General features: G+C 46.4%; 1 protein-coding gene across 5 annotated transcripts in view; it reads right to left on the bottom strand.

The window, feature by feature from the left end:
* The window catches only part of KCNIP1 (potassium voltage-gated channel interacting protein 1), a 343,481-nt gene that overhangs the window by 27,537 nt on the left and 299,632 nt on the right, over positions 1–16,312 (bottom strand). The gene's annotated exons all lie outside the window — the stretch shown is intronic.

Consider the following 16,312-nt stretch of genomic DNA (forward strand, 5'->3'; position numbering starts at 1 on the left):
GCCTTTGATTAGACTATACAATACATCACAATTGGGCATATTTTATGTGCGACTTTATGGTGATAATAGTTCTGTCTCATTTAGAAGCAAATCAGACATTATGAACTTCGTGATTTATTAATGTATTGATTTCTATAAATGTCAGCGCATCTCACATCCCGTCAGAGAGCCCGAGAGCAATCAGTGGAGAGCCAATAAAAATGTAAAATGAAACCATCATAAAAAAAAAAAAAGGAAATACGGCCTGTTTCAAAGCCCTGCTGCCTCTCTGAATTGTTTCAGGATCCAGATCATTACCATGAAGGCATCTCCCCCACCCCTGAGGAAACAGCCTACACGAAGCTGTCAGGGGAAGCTCTGGCCTGTTTGTCTGTTCTGCGTTGTGTCAAATAAGAAAACAAGAGGCAAAGAGTCAGACCTAGAGGGGCCTCTGGACCCAGTGCCCAGGCTCTTCATCCTGGAGGATGCAGGAGGATAAGGGGGTCCCTTTCCATCAGCTTTGCCCCATTACAACCTACCAGCTTCCTCCTGAGGGATCTTCAGGGTAAAGTCTAGATTCCCCAGCACAATTCTGCACAACCACCCTGCATGGGTCTTCTGCAACAGGCGCAGTCCCCTGTCTCTGCCAGAGTGTGTCATCAGCTGATCTCGATCTCAGCCACCCTTTAAACCTGCCTCGAGAGCCATGTCCTCTGGGCAGCTCTCGCAGACCACCGCAGGGAAAGCTCTCTCTGTCCAAACTCCTGAAGCGCCTACTGTCTCTAACCGTCCCCCAGCAGGTATCAGAATCTACCTTTGGGTGTCGCAGAGGTCAGTTACGGGAGTGAGGTGGGGTAGGATAGGGTAGGGGTGGAGAGACTGTGTCTTGTGCCTGTTTTTGTTCTGGTTTTATTTTTGGTACCTCACTTTTATGATGTCTAGAGCCACTCTGCACACAGTAGGCGCTAAGCGCTCATTATTTGCTCTAAGTGTGTAGAATTACGAGAAACTAAATAGGATATAATGTTGAATCCTGAGAAAGCTGCCAAGAGAGTATCTAGAAAGTATTTGGCTAATTTAGTGGCTAATTCTGTCGTCTGACAGTTTAGTTTAGAAATCCCAATCTGGCAGCCCACGGGGTACAGTTGTTGTTTCACTTCTTTTAAATGTGAGTTTTGACAACATTTATTGCACATAAAATATGGGGTTTTGGCTTCTCTTTAGAAATTGGAATTTATGTCTGTGTGGGCCTGCATTACCACATTATCACATGGCAACAATTGGCTGGAGCTGAGGAGCGGCTGCTCGCTTCAGACACGGCACACACTCGCTAGTAAACCACAGTCCCCACTAGTCCCTATTACACCCCCAGAACTAAGACCGAGGGGCAGTCCTCCAATATCACTCATTCACATTACCTGCCTCTATGAGCCCAGTTTAACCACCCCTTTCCCTACCCCATATCATATTTTTCCAAGTGACTGTTGTGTATTTTGTGATAATCTAGAAACATGACAATTTCATTTTTTGGGTCCCAAGCAGCATGGAGCAAAAAGGGATGCCCTGAGATTAGAGAGGACCTCTGTACAGATTCAGGCTGTGTGAACTTCTGGCTCAGTGCATTTCAGCCTTCGATTCTAATAAGCCACTTTTCACATCACACAGCTCCTATGAAATAAGTGTTATATTGTTCCCATTTTACAGAGGAGAAAACTGAGGTGCAGAGAGGAAAGAGAACATATTAATTTTCCCATTTGAAGAAATGGAATCAAGAGTTCTTATGAGACCTCCCTGAAATCACAAAGATGGTGGGCAGAAGAGCAAACACTGATCTCATCATCTGATTAACACTCAGATGCTTTCTGGCCTAAGGGACCATCCCATGGGTCTCCCCTGGCCTCACTCCTGTTTCTTTGTGGTTGTTGCTCTGTCTCAGCAAGACAGGGACCAAATTCCTCTGCCCAAGCTTCTCACACTTGTGCGCTTGAGAATTTGCGGTCCCAGTGGGCAGGAGGGCAGACACCAAATGGTTTCAAGGGTCCCTCCCCCAGCTCCTCCCTTGCCTCGAGCTCTTTGCCATCCTTTTAGCATTTCCAATCTTGTTTCCCCTTTCTGAGAACGAAAGCAACCTTTGCTCTGGGTGACAGGCTGTGTAAGTCACAGGGCATATAAGTTACAAAGAGATGCTCTTATCCTGCCCTCTGACTTCACAGATATGGCTGCTGGGGCCCAGAGAGCAAAGTGGACTTATCCAAGGTCACACACTGGATTCCTGACAGAGCAGGATTAAACTCAGGTTGGTCTTCTTTTCATAGCACCATTCACTCATTCAACAAATAATCACAGAGCACCTACTGAGGGCGAGCCACTCTTGTAGGCACTGGGGGTCGGTGCATAGAGCAGTGAACAGAGGTGGTGATGTGTCTCCTGTCAATGAAAACAAAGCAGGGTTCCAGGACTAGAGAGAAATGGGTCACGGGGGTCATCATTTTATACACAATGGTTGGGGAAGGTGGCAGCCAAATTCAGCATCAGCGAGAGGGGAATGATGATGGTGAGCTTTGCAGTCAGAACAGTCAGACTTGAATCCCAGCTCTGCAGCTCAGCAGCTGGTGAGTGTGACCAAGTCATTTCCAGCCTACAGGACTCAGTGCTCTCAGTGGTACAATGGGCTCAGCAGCACCCACCTCCCCACCTGTTAGGATCAAGGAACCACTTCAGAGTGGATGCCTGTCATATTGAAGGCATTCAATAAAGTCCCCTCCTCACTCGTTGGGGAGAGCTGGGGCTCAGTTTCCTAATGGGTGTCTCTGTTCGGCTGAGCAGCTTGCAACCTATGGAGAGCCCACAGAATAACTCTTAGTAGTCAGGGTGGCCGGCTGGAAAACTTGTATAGTTTTAAGAGGATAAATGATCCAGGATTAATTATCTGAGTTAGTTTATGAATATGTTAGTGGGTCACAGGGCTCTGAAGCTTTTTAATCTGAGGGGTGGTGGGTGGCAACCACTAAGCCTAGAGTGATGCTTTGCTGGAATTTTCCGGATTGGAGCTCTGGCTTGGAATTCCTAGCTCTTCTAACTACTTTGCCGAGAGACAGCAGTATTTCTCCTCACATGAATCCCAAAGTGCCTTACCAGAAAGCTTCAGTTGGATCATAGGAATCTTTGAAAATTAAATCTCACATTTGAGAAACCCAAACAGCTTCCAGTCATGCCTCTCTGTGAAGCCTTCCCCGACCTCCCTACCTGCATCTCAAATCCTGAAACACCTTGTCTATAATGATCACTTCTGTAGGATTATGGGATGAGGGAACTGGGCAAGGAGGCATACTTTCCTTTTCACCTTATCGCTCATTACTGTTTGAAATATTTTTAAAGCTATGTGTGCGGATTGTTTTGATAATTTTAATGTTACAATTAAAATCATGATATTTCAGGTGGGATAATGTAAGTAGATGCTATTTGTTTCATTGTGAAGATGGTCCTAGCAAGTCTGGTCTAGTGCATTTGGTGTTCAGTTGTGTGTGTTGTGATTTTTGTGGAATAACACCTTTTTTTCAAACAAAACATAATCATTTGGTGATGACTAGTGCTGTCACCAACTATTTCTGGTTCTCTTCCTTACAGGCACATGCTGGGATGCATTTCCAGCCCCTTTGAAGTTAGGCATGATCATGTGGCTAGTGCTGGCCAATCAGATGAGAACAGGAGTGCTGCTTGTGTCCTTGCCTGTGGGCAGATATCAAATAAGTACTTTCTGAATTACAGTTGAGGGAAGTGCTACGGAGGGATGCCTTGTGGACTTAAACAGGTAACCACGGGGGTCCTCTGTGGCAGTCCAGATGCTGAGCCAAGAACAAGAAGGGGATGGCCAGGTGCAGTGAGGGAGGGAGCAGTCTCTCCAAGGACTCCAGGATGGGAAGGAGTGAGCCTGCTCCAGGGCAAGAGAGAGGGTGAGGTTGTGTCTGGAGGCAAGGACTCCATGAGCAAGGGACAGGGGAATGAGAGGCGGACATGGACCGTATGGTGCTGGGTCCTGGGGTCATGTTAACAGTTTTAGTGGCGTCAAACAGCAAAGCAAGTAGAGTACAGAAGGCTTTCCTTTTTGAGAAGCCAGTGGAGAGTTATGAGTTATAGCATTAATCACCCAATGAGAGCTGATATTAATCATAAGAGAATAGAGATGTCTTTGGCCCCTCCCGACTTGTGGGGACTTCACGGAGAATGGCTTTGCAGGGTCAGTTCTCTGCCTGTTGGCTTTGTGTCCTTCCTCTCCTTGCTGGCTCATTGCAATGGAGAGCCTCCATTAATCAAATAGGCCCAAGACCTTAGGCTCGGTCCCAGCTTTCTGCAAATGAGTGACAGAGAAGAAAGCCTGTTTCTCCCTATGGGTTAATAAAATCCACAATGTGAGATATTTGAAGTTTCTGTTGGAATGCCAAGCAACCTGGTAATTGCTGTTTAGAACGCCAAAGGTGAGTCAGGCTTGGCTGGAGACCTGACTCCAGGGCATCAGGAATATTATAAAGCTGGAGAAAATCTCCCAGGACTAAAACTTCTAGCTAATCTGCAACTTACTCCTTTATTCTTACTTCAGTTAGCCCATACCTTGTCGGGGGCGGGGGGGGGGGGGGGGGCGGGGGGAGGTTGGGGAGGACAGGTTCAGTTGTCATTGAAAGGGAGAGATTAAATATGCAAAAAAGGGGGCAGCTTGGGTGGCTCAGTCACTTGAGTCTCCGACTCTTGGTTATGGCTCAGGTCATGATCTCATGGCTCATGGGTTTGAGCCCTGTGTTGGGCTCGCCACTGACGGTGCGAAGCCTGCTTGGGGTTCTCTCTGGCCCTCCCCTGCTAGCTCTCTCTCTCAAACTAAATAAATAAACTTAAAACAATATTTAAAAATATGCAAAAAAGGTATAATAATAATTAAAGAAAAAGACGAGGGAGATAGGAAACAATAGGGGCCAGGATTAAGGATATAGGTAATTCCATACGCATTTCAAATTATTTCTCAGAAATATTCCCAGAAGTGGAAAAAAACAGGTTTTGTAGAACAGGAAATTATCTATCAATCTATCATCTATCTATCTATCTATCTCTAAGCTATCATACATAAAAACTTTTAGCGGTTATCACTGAGGGTTGGGGCTATGGATGGCTGTTATATTCTTTGTGCTCATGTGTATTTTCTAAACTTTCTGCAACGAGTAGGTACAGATCTCTAATAAGAAGAAATCCAAAAGGTTATTTTTTAAATCGACTTAAAGAGCAGATGGGGAGTGCCTCAGAAGCCCTGGGACTGGGGGTGGGTGGAGCCCAGAGCCCAGGGCCTTTTCCCTGAGGAGAAGCCCAGGCAGCCAGGCAGGTGACGGTGGAGTGCCTCCGGCTTGTAGCCTTGGCAACAGGTCAAGTTTACCAACCCAGTTTCAACACTGGAAAATGGTGGGAACGATCCTTACTTGGCAGGGCTCTTGTGAGACTCAAATGAGGTAATGAGAGTGGAAGTGCAGCTGGCAGGGAGTCTACGGTGTTAAGGGGGTTGGACAGGATGCCCTCCATTCTGGTAAAGGCATTTCTGAGACACTGGGGGGCAAGGGTAGGGTTGCGGGGGACAGGGAGGGGGAGGGGCCAGTCTTCCACGGATCAGAACGGTAGCGGACATTTTAGAAGCATTTCCTGGGTACTGGGCCCGCATCTAGTGCGTCTTGTACATTATCTCGCAGAACCTCCCCAAACCCTGTGAGCTCCATCCACCCTGCTTCCCCCTTGAAGAAGCTGGGTAGACTTAGAGATGTGCCGTGTCCTGCCCAAGGCCACAAGTGAGTAAATGGCAGACACGGGGCTCAAATCCAGGTCTGCTTGGTAGTAAAACCCACGTTCTTGGCTGCTGTGTTATATCATATCAGCTTATAACCACAGCGAACTGGATTAAAATGCCAATTCTGCCAGTCGGATGTGATCCTACCCATGTCTCCTGGTCCTCATGAGGACCCAGTGTGAAAAACACATGTGTCAGACCTGTGCCTGGCGCCCAGCACTCCTTGTCACTGGGGGTCCCCTCGTTCCCTCCTTTGGGTCCCCAAGAGGACATTCCCACAGCACTTGGGTCTTTTGAGGAAGCGTCTCAAAACGACGCTGCTGAAAAAGCAATTTTTTTTGCTGTAGCTGTGTGGATAGATTTTTAATATTTAATTAGGAAGACCTTCTGCTTGGAGAGAGGGCAGGACTTGTTATTAAATCCCCGCTGCTTGGTCTCCCTCACTTGCCCGTGGGATTATTCATTCATTTCCAGTCACACAATTTAATATTGCAACAGCTAATGGGGAGATGTTGATAATTTGTAAAACTGGTTGGTCCCAAGGCCACTGGAGAAGCTCCTCGCCTGGGCCTGATTCCGGGGGCTACGGCAGATTCTCGGGAGATGAGGGGGCCGCTGAGCTTCCTGTTCATTATCTGCAACATTCATGAGTGTCTTCTGAGGTACCATGTGGGGGGCCACGAGGATTAGAAAGACCTTCATCACACAGTTTTGTCTTTGAAGAGTTACAACCCTGGGACACCTGAACGCATCACAGGGTTTTGTGTTAAAATGTGTACTTGGGATTTGTTTTAATCAGGTACAGTAAGACATGCAGAAAGGGACCATCACAAGGGAAGAAGTTTATACTCAGATCCCTACAAACAGGAGGCATGGCATGTGAGGCTACACAGGGAAGCACCAGGGGCAGTCAGGAGGCAGAGAGGGATGAGGGGACAACATGGCCCAGAGCCTCGATTGGGGTATTCGTGGGAAAGAATGGGTGAGGCAGGGTGGGTATGCTGAGTAAGTTTAGGACTGGAAAGTTGGAATGATCTTGGCCATCTCTAGGCGGTAGGGGTGTCCCTAGCTGTCTGGTACCTGGCCCTGTGGTGATTTAGAGCAGAGGGAATACTGCCTAGGTGTGTGAGAGCTAGAGAAGAGAGATGGTTGGGTATGGGCTCCGGATTGCTGGGTTTGTGTACCCAAGGTCCACTTGCAGGGGAGTCATTGCTATCCCTAGGAATTAGCCAGCCTGGGGAAGAGAGGTCTCTCCAAGATCAAAGCCCAGATGCCAGAGTATCAAGAAAACGGAAAATAAAAAAAATACAGCCGGTAGAGTTTGGTTTTGCAGTTAGGTGTGAGTTCCAAACGCCTACTTTGAGGGGCAACTGTGTGGCTCAGTCAGTTAAGTGTCTGCCTTCGGCTCAGGTCTTGATCTTGCAGTTCGTGGGTTTGAGCTCTGCTTTGGGCTCTGCACGGACAGCTCAGAGCCTGGAGCCTGCTTCAGATTCTGTGTCTCGAGCTCTGCCCCTCCCCCACTTGTGTTGTCTCTCTCTCTCTCTTAAAAATAAATAAACTTAAAAAAAATTAAAACAAACCAAAAACCAAAATGCCTACTTTGAGATTTCTTAGCTGGAGCATGGGGCATGAACATCCCTTGGGCCCAGTGCTATGCACTGAGCATCTCTCCCCAAGACTATTGGAAAACTGCAGCCTCCAGCCTGTGGCCTCACTCTACCAATGGGTTCTTTGCACGAACAGGCAGAAGGCTCTTTGTAAAGCAGTCATTCATAGAGCACTTAACTGTGGGTTATCCAATATGTGCCAGACACTTCGACAGTGTGACTACAATGGTGAGCAAAGACAGGTATGGTTCTTGTCCCCAGTGACGTCACAGTTCGGTGCATGAGGGACTTCACCTAAGAATCAGACACACATATAATATTGTGACTGTGAGATGTACTGCAATTGGGGAGGTATTTGGTACTACAGATGGAGTGGCAGGGGCTCTGGTGCAGGGGAGGTAGTTAGGGGAGTCTTCCTTGAGGGAGTGAAGGTGGGCCTGAAATCTGAAGGAGCGGGAACTTACTAGATAAAGGAAAGTGTGTGTGTGTGTGCGTGTGTGTGTGCGTGTGTGTGTACGTGTGTGTGACATTCTAAGTGCAGAGGGAAGATAGAGGGAGCTTTTCAGGAACCTCTTGTGTGGAGGCTCTGGGGAAGGAGAAAACAAGATGTTCAAAGGAAATGCATCTGAATATGTCCCTTGCTTTAAAGCCTTCAAAGGCTCGCCACTGCCTGCAGGAGGAAGGCCAGCCTCCTTAATAAGGCCTGGAAGGTCTTTTATTATCTGCTCCTTGCTTAGCTTTCAGGGTTTGTCTGTTGCTTCCCTCCTCCGCATTACCCAGCACCACACGTTCTCACTCTCTAGAAGTACTTGCTGTTTCCCCAACCCGACTTCCTGGGTGACACTTTCATACCTTTGCACATGCTCCTGCTCCATCTAGCACCTGATTTCCTTCCCTTTGCTGGGTTATTTCTTGGGTTTCCTTCAAATCTGTCCCATTACAGTGTACTCCTCCAGGGGACACTATTTAGACTATAGTGTGAATGACTCCTACTGGAGTTGTATGGGTCCTCTACAAAATGTCACCTCACGGGCTACTTCCTCTAAAATGGAAGTTTTTCTTTCTTTCCCAGACAGCATCTTTACGGCAAGATCTCTCTCCTGCAGCACCCACTACATTGCACGATAGCTACAGAGACCTTTCTGTCTCTCTTGACCATGGGCTCCTTGAGGGGATGGTGAGTTCCTTCACTCACTTAACAAAGGTATATTGAGCTTCTATTCTGTGCCAGGTACTGTTCCAGGTGCCAGCAACACGGTCACAAAGAAGTCAGGCAAGTCCTCTGTTCAGCGTGACTGACACATTAACTCAATAATCACACGCACGGATATGCAATTATGCATTGTCTTGAGTACTCAGATGAAAAGAGTGGGGGCAGGGTGAGGAAGAAAAACCAGAAGGAACCTGGTGTGAGTTAGAGGGAGGGAGAGTCTGCAGACATGGGAGCAGAAGTGTAAAGATGAGAAAATGTGGTAGGAAGGGTCTCAGAGAGCAGGGACAGCATGTGCAAGGGCCAGGAGAGGAGAACGAATTTGGTCTTTTGAGGAACCAAGTAGAGGCCACGTGGTGGAGCAGAATGACCAACATGTCAGGTAAGATGGTAATTGGTCAGACCAGTCAACTTAGGAGTTTTCTCTTTATTTTTTTTTTTTTTATGCTTATTTGTTTATTTTTGAGGAAGAGAATCTCAAGCAAGCTCCACTCTCAGCATGGAGCCCAACACGGGGCTCAATCCCATGACCATGGGATCATGACCTGAGCTGAAATCAAGAGTCAGATAAATATTGAGCCACCCAGGCATCCCAGGATTTTTATCTTTAAAGCAAAGGGAAGGAGAGTTACCAAGTTTATAATTCCCCCAAGCCAGAAACTCACCCAAGTGTAATTAACATTAAAATAAACAACAAATTGTTAGCATGTTGACACAATGAAATGTTGCATAGCAATTCCAACGAGTTAACTACCCCAGCGTCCAACAATATGGATGAACATAGACTGCAAAATGCATCTGCGCTGTTACAAGTCAGGAGAGCCGTTATCTTGGGGGACAGGTGACTGGGTTGGAGTGAATAGGGACTTCTGGATGCTGTAATGGTCCTCCTCTTCTTTTTTTTTTTTTTTTTTTTTTTAATCTGGGTATTTGTTACACGGGTTCTGGTGCATATTATGGTTCAATGAGAGGTTTTTGTTGCTGTTTGTTTTGTTGTGTTTGTTTTTAGTAGATGCAGAAAGACCTGCTAGGAGACAGTTGCAACTGGCTGAAAAACGTTAACTTTGAAGGAGACCAATGAGGGGCAGATTTCCAGTCTCTCCAGCAGATAGAGTCCACCAGACCTGCTGATGTAGGGGAGGGGAGCGTGAGCGAAAGGGATCAAGAGGTGATGAGGAAGCTCTTCTAGGCTTGAGCAATTGGGTGGGTGTGTTGGAACTGGGGTGTGCAGTGGGGAGGGTTGGAAGGGGGCTTGTCACACCTCCCTCTGTCTCCTGGTGGGAGCAATGGGCTGTTCCAGGGATGGGTTTGGTTAGTGCTGATGTACCTTTGGCTAAATTGTAAGTCAATAACCTGATGATCAGTGCTGGAAAAAGAGCTGGTTACCACCCTTGCTTTCTACACATCTCACCTTCTTAGAATAGTTCAGACTTATTCTCCAAACTCAACAGCTTTTTGTGGCAGGGTTCCTGGATGCTTGTCAAAGGGACAGAACGTATTTGTTCTCTTTGTAGGTACTATGCCAGGTACTTGGGCACATGGGGGTAATAGCTTCAGATGTTTCTCCTGATTCTAGATGTTAGGAGGAGAGGAAGGGACATTTAAAGAGAGCCTCTCAGTGCAAGTTGCTGTGTCCAGTGGATTTCATACCCTGCATTATATACCCCTTAAATAACCTCACCAGGATTACTTGATAAATACCCATCATTACGGCTTGGTTATTAGTCATCAAGTAACAAAGCTGGAATTTGAACTATGTCTGTTTTTTATTTTGCCATGCTGATTCTGTCTGATCAAAGATGAAGGTCAGGGGATCAATGGTGTCTCACAGGGTAAGGGAGGCCACCCTCACGTCTCAATCTCCATGATGTCAGCAGGGAACACCAACGCTTAGGAAGTGCTTGGAGATCTCCAAAAGAGGGCAGCTCTGAGATTGTGTTTTGCCATTTTTAAAAAACATTTACCCATAATGTCTCTTTATAGGATAATAAAAATGAACCATCTGTGGTTCATTGGGAAACATGTCTCAGGCTTATTAAAAATATATGAATTTTTATTTTAAGATGGGATGGCCATATTATTCAAAATTGTAAGCCAAAATGTATTATCTATTATTAATTTATTTTTAATAGACATCTTTCTTATAGATTAGCATTCTAATTACTTCTGAAAAAGTGGGCAGCAGCGAGGCGAGGTTTCCAATTAAAATTGTCCTGAAGATAAATGGAGGGCTTGGGCTGAGAGACGTCACCCTTTCCCCGTCTGGGAGCAATCACATCTGTCACCCCCAGAGGGGCCAGGCCAGGCTGTCCGTTTGTGCTAGATCGGCCCCAAGAGTTTGAGGTTCTCCTCAGGAGTGAATGGGGGTGCTTCCAATGGTGCTTTCTGGAAAGGGCTGCACAGGTGAAGGTGAAGGCCATGGGTTGAGCCGCCTCCAGTTCTGTTGCTTTCCCTCCTTTCAGCTGCTTGCCCTTCCTCAGGCCCCTACACTGCCTGCCTGCTCGTCCCTCTCCAGGCAAAACCCCAAGTGCCTGCTGCAGTCGCTGCAGCTCACATTATATGACAGGAGAGTGTGTGGGCTCTTTCAAACCCTTATGTAATTGAAACATCTCTGCATTTATAGGTTAAAAAACTTTTTTAATGTTTATTTACTTTTTGGGGGGGGGGGTAAGGGGCAGAGAGAGGGAGACACAGAATCTGAAGCAGGCTCCAGGCTCTGAGCTGTCAGCACAGAGCCCAATGTGGGGCTTGAACTTACGAACTGTGAGATCATGACCTGAGCCGAAGCCGGGCGCTCAGCTGACTGAGCCACCTAGGCGCCCCCACATTTATAGTTTGATTGAAGCTCAGTCACATCACTTCCAATCAGGTCACGTTGATGGCAAGCCTTCTGCTGTCAGATATTTGAATCTGTCAACTGGAGACGTGGAAAGGGTTGGATGCTGTGCAGAAGGAGTGTGGCTTGAATCCCATGCCTGTCACACACTCGTTGTGTGGCTTCCACAATTTCATTGCCTGCCCAATGGCATTTCTTCATATGTGAAGGACACTCACTACTTAGGGTCTTCCCAAGGATTAGGTGGATACCCAGAAGTGTGCATTTAGTCGGTGTGCAACAGGTGTGGTTCCTGCCTTTTCCCCTCCTGTCCGTTTCTGTGTGTGGACTGGGTCACTCTGCTGGGTGTCAGTCTGGCACCACTTTTATGGGACAATGTGTAGGAGGTCTGGTCCCTTCCCAGAAAGACCAGCATAGGGCAAAGCACACTGAACAACATCCCTCAACCCCCTGGTTCAGTGTTCTTTGCTGAGCTGGACATTTCCATTCTCTGGGCTTCAGTTCCTTCTGTAGTAAAAGGGGTGGGGTGGACAGGGACCCTGCCTTTCTACTTTGTAGCCTTACCAGTACTCTGTATTTTTAGTTTACTAATCAGTTATGGATCTAGTCTTCAGAAACATCTCCAAAGTCACCTTGAACCTATGCTATTTTCCGTTTATATTAATTTTCTCTCAAGATACTGAGTTTTATTAAGTTTATTACTTTTGGGTGAGTCAGAGTTCTTTTCATCAGTCTAGTTTACTTCTTTTAACCTTCTAATTTTACTATATTTTAGATTTTCTCAACATTCTTGTACTTGTTTAACAAGCACGTAAATATGTCCATGCTCTCTGTATTCAGATTTTAGAAAAAGATGTGTAGAAAAGAAGTTTAATGAATTCCTACTATGTGAAGATATGCCGAGTGCTTTCACTATTTGTGAAATCTCCTTTTATCTTTCCAGAAATCTGGGGAGGTGATGTAGGGATCCTCAGTTTGCCATTGGACAAGCTAAGACTCAGAAAGCTTGTGTGACTCTCCCAGGGTCCCACAGGGAGCAAGCGCTTGTTCCGGGATCTGGAGCCAGATCTTTTTGTAATGAACGTTGTAATGCTGTAGTGTTGTGCCTGGCTTCTTTCCGCTTTCCTTCTCTTCTTTATACATCGGAGAGATGCAAGTTATTATTCCCCAGAGTTCCTCAGGACCGATTCTTCGCATCTTCAGACCTGGAAGATTTTTTAAAAGCCTCCCTATCTCGTCTAAAGTGCAGACTCGATAGGAAGGGGCCTCCAGGGCTCCCATCCAGCAGCTTGCTTCTTTCCTGTTGCACTTGACAGAGGAGGGATCTTAGGATAAAGTGCTGTGATTGCCTCAACTTAATTCAGACCCGGCCGAATAGCAGCCTGCACATTTAACACCATGCATGTTTAATTGCATCTGGCCGATGAGTGCGTTGCATGTTTGGGTATCTTAGGTGGTTCTTGGGGAAAATTGAGGGCATGTATATCAAGCAATTTTTGAATTATGTCTCTATTAGCATCTGTGAATGTCTCCCCGGGGGAAGCCAGGAAAGCTCTATTAGCAGAGCAGTTTAAAACAGGATTGGAGGAAGCAGTAGGGGAATATCCCGTAGGGAACAATAATTATAAACAGCACTTCCATGTAAACAGGTCTTAATGTGTTTTCTATATTGAATTCCTGAGAGTGAGACTCTTGGGTGGTGTCTCAGCGCCCCCTCCAGGGAACTTAAGTAGAAGGCTTAGTGGACCCCTTTGCCTCCCTGGGCCCCAGAATCCTCTCAAACCATGGCAATGCTGAGCTGTAGGCAACATGATCATAAAGCCATTGTTGTGTGACCTTGGGCAAGTCACTTCCTCCCTCTGGGCCCTTGTAGAGTTATTTATAAAGTGTTAGCACTAAGCCAAATGCTCTCATACAACTCATGTCAATTAATTCTCCCAACATCCTACAAGGTGGGTTATAGTACCCCATTTTACAGATTAGGAGAGTAAGTCTCATGGGAGTTAAGAACCTTGTGCAAAGTCATTAGTCAGCAAATGGCAGAAGTGGGGTTTGAATTCTGGCTTCTGACTCCAATTCCAGGGTTACTTCCAAGACTCCAGATCATTTCCATGACTTTTAGGGTCTTGTCCAGCTAAACATTCTATGAAATATACCTTTTTGGTAGCAGAAGTTTGGTGATCTCATCTTGACTTTTGCAACCCTCCCTCAACTTATTTAGTTTCTGGCAGCCATGGGGACAGATATATTTCTCATTAGTTCTATGTTTTATGGCTGCTGCTGGCTTCAGTGTTCTAGGGTGTATGGCTCAGACCAGTGTACCCATTTGACATCCTAACTGAGGGTTGGTTGTCACGGTGATGGTGGTATAGAGAAATGTGGCCCTGGCTGGGTCATATCCCTTCTGTCTACCTCGAAAGCTAGTATATCACGTGTCTTCCTGTGAAATCATGAGATCATGATTCAAGTTTGGATGGATCTTGGATGTTATCAATGGTTTTCAAACTCCTATTAAGGCAAGGAATTCTTTAATGAAAAGCAATTTTGCATGGAGGCTAAGTAAAATAGATGAAAGCAATTAGATGCTGGGGTTAAAGAGGGAGAGCAGGAGAATGTTTTGTTTTGTTTTTTGTTTTTTCCTTCCCCAAATCCCGTGTGGTCCTCCTTCTGGAAATTTTATAGATCAGCATTTGGAAACCACCGATCTAATTCAACCTGCTCATTTTATGGTTGGCTAAGGTAAACCCAGAGAGGAATGTGGATATTGCTGAGGGACAAGGCTGAGGCTGGAGTTGAGGGCTATGGACATGCTGCCTGGGCTCTTTCAAAAACAAAGAAGTACCAATGAGGTGTCCAGGGTTGGGCTTGAAAGCATTCCCAAGCATGAGCAGGGATGGCCATTAATTTGTGCATTAATCCATTCATTCATCAGCTTTCACTGAGTATCTAGTTGTCAAGTAGGAGAGCTTGCTCTATTCTTGGAATGTTCTCTGAAATATCAAGGGATTACTCCCAGGGCAGCCCAGAGTGGGGAAAAGAAAGCTTGTCAATAATTAGGATGTGTATTAAAAAGGGAATGTAGAGGTCTGGAGAAGGAGCCAAGCTGTGGAGGAAAACGAAGGCCCAGTGGAGGGGAGTGAAAAATAACTCTGTGTATGGTGTGGGATGTGGAGTCTTTGCTGGAAGGCTTGGTCTTAGTCCCCCAAATGTATCCCAAGATGTGAGGAAGCTTTGCAGGTAAACCTCGTTATTCGTTCATTCATTCAACACTTCTTGAGCATCTAGAACGTGTTGGGCACCATGCTGGGCAGAAGGAGTGTGTGTTGAACAGGGCAGACGTACTCTCTTCACAGACAGCCCCTCCTCAAGTCTCCTCTTTGTCGTCAGAATAAAGGCATTTGTTCATTCATTCAACAAATGTTTGTTCTTGGTGCCAGAAGTAACTCTTCTCTCAAAGCTGATTCCCTCGGGGGGTGCAGCTTAGAGTGTCTCGTGAGGGGGAAAGGTCACCCCAACCATGTTCTCTCTAGTTTTTAAAATAAGCAAATGTGAAAGCAGGTAATAGCCTAAAGCCAGTATACTATGTTAGTACCATAATTTAAAAACATTTTTTTTTTTTTTTTTTACTCAGGCTCTTCACACACAGATTCACGGACAGGATGATTGCCTAAGTGGGGATCTGTGTTTCAGGGGTAGTTGGAGCTCAGTCAGTGTGCAGAAGGGTATGCTTTGATGGAGGTGGATTAAAAGCCAGGAAGTCAGGAGAGGATGCACAGAAAGACCAGCCCAAGTGGGCGTCCCAGTGGAAGGGCCTGAGTCACTTGAGAGAGGTTGAGAGCCTGGGGCTAGAGAGACAGAAGATGGGGTGGTGGGGTAGAGGGGTAAGCACGGAGAGGGAGGGTGAAGGCAGAGAGGAGGAACCTATGAAGAGCTTTGACTTTTTCACCTTTGAATATTGCCTGGAGGGAAATAAAGGAACAATACTGCAGTGCTCACTTATTTCAAGGGCATGGGATCAGTGGCGTGCCTTGCTGAATAGACTACACAAGTGACTATGTGTGTGCCATTGAACTCTGACTTCAGAAAGCCTCAGATGCCCAGTTGGAGAGATGCCTGAGGAGGAAGTAATGAGACAGACTGCCCTTTCCAGCCAGGTGTGTGGCATCGGAGACAAAGGCAGGGTTCCTCCCTGGGGCTGGTTTGGCTGGGGAAGGCAGGGGGGTGGAGGGTGGTGGAGTTCTGGCTACAGCTCAGGTGTGAAGTCGGCTCCTAGAACTTTCTTTTGCAGCATACGGTCTCTAGAGACTGGAGTACAAAGAGCAGTTGGTAAGCGTTAATAAGCTAAGCGGACTCCTAAAAGCTGATGATTGTAGGCTGGAACTCACTGGACCCCCAGGTGAAGGCTGGAGGATCCAGAGAGCTGAGAATGCACTGAATCCACTTCCTGTGGCTGCCTCCCGCCCTTTCTCACTCCTGCCTCTTCACCCTCTCCCCAGTTCTGACCATTTCTCTCTTCCTCCCTCTTTCCTTCTGCCCCTCACCTTCCTATCTTGTCTCTCCCATTCTCCTTTCTCTCCAGGTTCTTCTGTAGTTGAAAATATGATAGACTTTCTCAGCAGGTTCAGTTTATTCCTTAAGCACATGCTATATTCACTTTTCTTAACATAAAATCAGGTGGTGATCCTTCTATGTCCATAGCAGGAATCTGAGCACTGGTGTCACAGCAGTACTTGGCCCTGGGGACAATGTGGGACTGGGATGGTAGGCCAACTATCACTTTGTTTGTATGGTAGGGGATTGTTTCTTTTTTTTAAAGTTTATTTATTTATTTTGAGAGAGAGCGAGCATGAGCATACATACAC

The sequence above is a fragment of the Panthera leo genome, chromosome A1, assembly GCF_018350215.1.
Source record: "Panthera leo isolate Ple1 chromosome A1, P.leo_Ple1_pat1.1, whole genome shotgun sequence".
Classification (NCBI taxonomy): domain Eukaryota; kingdom Metazoa; phylum Chordata; class Mammalia; order Carnivora; family Felidae; genus Panthera; species Panthera leo.